General features: G+C 37.4%; 1 pseudogene; it reads left to right on the top strand.

Moving 5' to 3' along the window:
• The first annotated feature begins 3,929 nt into the window (after positions 1–3,929).
• Positions 3,930–4,964, top strand: LOC132513203 (archaemetzincin-2-like; annotated as a pseudogene).
• The last annotated feature ends 288 nt before the right edge of the window (positions 4,965–5,252 follow it).

Genomic DNA, 5,252 nt, shown 5'->3' on the forward strand with positions numbered 1-5,252 from the left:
AAATTAGGAACTTAAATATTCAATATAAAATGAAATAGATGTGAATATAAAGTTCACAATTGAAACATCATTATCTCTTTCATTAGTGCTTCTGTTTATATTTTCTGTCATTTCTGGTTCTTTTTTTTTTTTTTTGGTTGCCTTCTTTGATCTCTTTTTATGTCCAGCTATTTTTAATTGACTGCAAGTCTTTTTTTTTTCCTTTGAATAGGCTACTTTCTAATTTTTTTTAATTTTTTTTAAATTGGGGTATAGTTGTTTTACAATGTTGTGTTAGTTTCTACTCTACAGAGAAGTGGAGTTCCCTGTGCTATACAGCAGGTATACATATTAGTGTATATATGTCAATCCCAATCTTCCAATTCATCTCACCCTCCTTTCCCCCCTTGGTGTTCATACATTTGTTTTCTACATCTGTGTCTCTATTTCTGCCTTGCAGACTGGTTATTCTGTACCATTTTTCTAGATTCCACATATATGCGTTAATATATGATATTTGTTTTTCTCTTTCTGACTTACTTCACTCTGTATGACAGTCTCTACAAATGACCCAATTTCGTTCCTTTTTATGGCTGAGTAATACTCCATTGTGTATATGTACCACATCTTTTTACCCCATCTTCTTTATCCATTCCTCTGTTGATAGACAGTTAGGTTGCTTCCATGTCTTGGCTATTGTAAATAGTGCTGCTGTGAACATTGGGGTGCATGTATCTTTTTTTTTTTTTTTGCGGTACGCAGGCCTTTCACTGTTGTGGCCTCTCCCATTGCGGAGCACAGGCTCCGGTCGCGCAGGCTCAGCGGCCATGGCTCATGGGCCTAGCCGCTCCACGGCATGTGGGATCTTCCCAGACCGGGGCACAAACCCGTGTCCCCTGCATCGGCAGGCGGACTCTTAACCAGTGCGCCACCAGGGAAGCCCACATGTATCTTTTTGAATTAGAGTTTTCTCTGGATATATGCCCAGGAGTGGGATTGCTGTATAATATGACAGTTGTATTTTTAGTTTTTTAAGGAACCTCCATACTGGTTTCCATAATGGTTGTACCAATTTACATTCCCACCAACAGTGTAGGAGGGTTCCCTTTTCTCCACACCCTCTCCAGCATTTATTGTTTGTAGACTTTTTGATGATGGTCATTCTGACCAGTGTGAGGTGATACCTCATTGTAGTTTTGGTTTGCTTTTCTCTAATAATTAGTGATGTTGAGCATCTTTTCATGTGATTTTTGGCCATCTGTATGTCTTCTTTGGAGAAGTGTCTGTTTAGATCTTCTGCCAGAGATAATGTTTTGATATTTTTCTCTGTACATTAGTTTTACGTGTCCTAAAATTTTATGTAAGTTGAATAGTGGAGTATATATTACACCACTTACGAATACAGGACAGAATATAATATGGGAAAGAGCATGCACTCTTTTGTTTAAGGTCTCTTTCACTCAGCATAATAATTTTGAGATCCATCCATACTGTTGAGTGTTTCATTAAATTATTCCTTTTTAGAGCTAAGCAGTAGTCTCTTGTATTACCTGGATATACCACAGTTTGTCCATCCTCCAATTGATGGACACCCAAGATGTTTTGAGTTTTGGCTATTACAAATAAAACTACTGTGAACAATTTTTAGATCTTATTGTGAACATATGTTTTCATTTCTCTGTGTTAAATACCTGGGAAAAGAAGAGCTGTGCTATATGATAGATGATATATGGTTATTTTTATAACAAATTGCCAGAAATTTTGATTATAACATTTCACACGCCCACCAACAATGCATGCAAGTTATGGTTGCTCACACCCCCATCTATATTTGGTTTTGTCATTCTTTTAATTTTAGCCATTCTTCTGGGTATGTAATAGAAACTTATTGTGGTAGTGGACACATATTTTTCAAAGAAAATTCATGTCTGGTTTACAGGTGCCAAGTAGTTTTGTTTCCATACTTCAAAAGCAAGTACTGATCAGCCTTGTGTTTTTACCCACTCTGCTGCTTTTACTGTTGATATGTGGTTGGGAAAGAAGCCTTATAAGCCAAACAGCCTCAGGCCCTTCAATATTGGAGATGCCCAGCAGGATCCTTCAGAACAAAATCTGCTAGATTTTCTCAACAATTTTGTGTCTGCTCCCAATGTCCTCTTTCAACTGGGACCAAATTGTATTATATTTGGCATTTCCCAACATGATGATCGGAGCCTTTTCCTATTTTAGTTATAAATGACGTTTTAGTCTCTATTTCTCATTGTTGTCACTAATTTGGGGGGAAAGTGAGAATTGTACATGGGCATTTACTTCATCATTTCCCCATCTTCTTTTAGGGAAATATTTAAAAGGAAAAGAATCAAGTTATATACAGTTTTTAAATTATGAAGCAACATTTCAAAAAGGCTTGTTGATTCCTAAATTCATTTTTATCTTCATATTCTAGTAGTGAGAATGGACCTATCTGCAATTCATTTTCCATCACTATATTATTGAGTTTTGGATGATTTTGTTTTATTTTAATCTCTAATTGAAATTTCACCCCAAGCAGGGTTTTATTATTGAAAATTATAATGAGACTTTCCATGTAGTTGGCAGATTGGTTTCAAGGCTTTTTAATATTTTTTTCCTTCTTTTTTTTTTTTGGAAACAAGAGCAATCAGTTTCTAAGCTGTCATGACAAAAGTTCCTACCAATTCCAATACACTGAAAATACAATTGAAGTAACTTGCTAGCCTGGGAAAAAAACTAAATAAATGTGCATTATGATACTAACTTTTCATTTTTCAAGGCACAGATTAGAGTTTATGTCTAAAAGTTAATGTTCTGTTACTAAAAATTCTGATACCTAGGCAGTTTTCTAATTCAAAAGGCCACTGGCTGTCAATGCTTGTTCTGAAAAAACACCATTCAGGATCCAACAAGCTTCTCCTCCCTTCCTTCCTCCCTCCCTCCCTCCTTTCCTTCCTTCCTCCTTTCCTTCCTTCCTCCTTCCTTCCTTCCTTCCCTCCTCCACCCCTTCCTTCCTCCCTCCTTTTTTTCTCCCTCCCTCCCTTTCTCTCTCTCTCTGTCTTTCATTTATTCTTTCTTCTTTTCTTCCTATTTTCCTCTCTCTTTTTATTTTTTTATGGCTCGCTTCCACATGTAGGCCCTGGAGGAACTCTAATGATGTTCAAAGGTAACAACTTGATTTAAAAAAAAAAATCTGGCAGTGGATGGGCTCTCTTCTGGCCTAGTGGCAGGTGAAGGCACCCTCCATATCACTTCTATGAACACATTTCAATGCGCTGGTCCTTGTAAACCTTGTGGTAGGGCAGCTGTTTAACCCATTCAAGCTGTAGAAATAACAAATACCAACCAAATGAGAACATTCAAAGGCTATTTAGTCAGAGCTTGCTATAGCAGGGGAGTCAGCCACTGTCACTAGAGTTTTGGCAAAGATTCAAAAGCAGGCAGATGAGTGGGAACACTTTATAGTAGAAAAAGGGGAAGGCTTCAGGTATGCCCTCCCTGACTGGACAGAGATAATGGTCTGAATGGCTACAAGTCTGACAAATAGACAGAGGCTGGCTTCCTGGGCTGGTTACTATAGATAATGAGTTGATTTCCTGGGCTGGTTGCTGCAGGTTGGGGGTCAGAGTTTTATTTTTATGTATGGCCTGGCCATTGTCTATTGTATATTCAGTCTCGCCAAACTGAAGGGTTGAAAACATTGTTTAATGGGTACAGAGTTTCAGTTTTACAAGACAAGAAGAGTTCCAAAGATGGATGTTGGTGATCATTGTACAACTACATGAATATACTTAATACCACGGAACTATACGCTTAAAAATGGTTCAGATGGTAAATTTTCTGTTATGTGAATTTTAGCACAATTTTTAAAAAATTGGAAAAAAAAAAAGAGAAACCTCTGCATAGGAACACAGTATGAATGGAACATTCCTGTCATTATGCAAACAATGCATAACTCTGAACAGACATTACAAACAGCCTTCATCTCAAAGATTCCAGTGCTTACGTTGTAGTATAAGAACTGAGAAGGTGGGGAACAGCTATGAAGAAAGACTTTCAGCCAGAGAATGATCTCTTTGGACCCATTACCTTGCATTCACACTCAGATTGGATTGCCTCCCATTCTGAGCACCTCTCCTGAAGCCTTTGAACGGTTTATCAATAATCTCTATGAAGAAATGTAATATTTATATGCAGCCCATTGGAACTCTAGGGAACACCAGAATTATCAGAGAAGAACATGTTAAAGAGCTCAAGGGCTACCGTGAAATATTTTTCTGTGGCCTGCCAGTAAAACTTGTAGAAAAGTTTCCTGTTTCTGCAAACTTAGTGTTCCTTTAGATTCCGTGACAACACACAAAACCTACAAATTCATATGGGGCATTTTTTTTTGGCCACACCACAGGACATGTGGAACTTCCCTGACCAGTGATTGAACCCATGCCTCCTGCAGTGGAAGCACAGAGTCTTAACCACTGGACCACCAGGGAAGTCCACAGGGGCTTTCTTAAGTGCTTAAAAACAAAGAAATCTTCAAATGTCTTCTGTATCATGGGCATAACAATGATTTGTCTTTCCCCGAGAGACTCCTGAAATTTTGTCTTTGGACAAGGCTTTTTGGCAGATGGCACAGGAATAGTCAGCTTTGCCAGATATGACAGTGATGTTTATCTTTCATACTGTGAATGCAAAGTTAAAAACTTGAAAAGAAATCTTCAAGTGACTCTTCAATTTTTAATAACTATTATATTCCTGAAATCTTGGGTATTTTGCTACTTCAATCCTGTAAGTGTTGAATCCATGAAATTGGACACAAATTTGGACTCTGACATTACCATTGGCTGGTGAGTCTAATGCAAGGCTCTAGCCACCTGGAAGAACCAGACCATGGACTTCTAGACATTTGCCCCATCTACTTAGGTAAGTTACAGTGTGCTATTCATGTCAATATTGTAGAACGATTTGGAGAATAGGTGAGCTAGATTGATGATGCATCTACCAATACACCTGGAGTAACTGAAACATAAATTTGATAATACTTGTGGAAGCCCTTGAGAAATGCAGTGAATGTATAATGAAATGGTTTTCTGCTCTCCAAAATAAAAACTTTCAAATAGTGATAATTAAAACGAAATGCTTACACATTAAAAAAAAAAAATCTGGAAACTGCTGAAAAATAATTTATATATAAAATTTAATCTGATTGCATCCTTTTATTTAATGGTCTCTGTTTGCTTTCTATCATACCATCACTAGAAAAG

The sequence above is a fragment of the Lagenorhynchus albirostris genome, chromosome X, assembly GCF_949774975.1.
Source record: "Lagenorhynchus albirostris chromosome X, mLagAlb1.1, whole genome shotgun sequence".
NCBI classification, from domain to species: Eukaryota; Metazoa; Chordata; class Mammalia; order Artiodactyla; family Delphinidae; genus Lagenorhynchus; species Lagenorhynchus albirostris.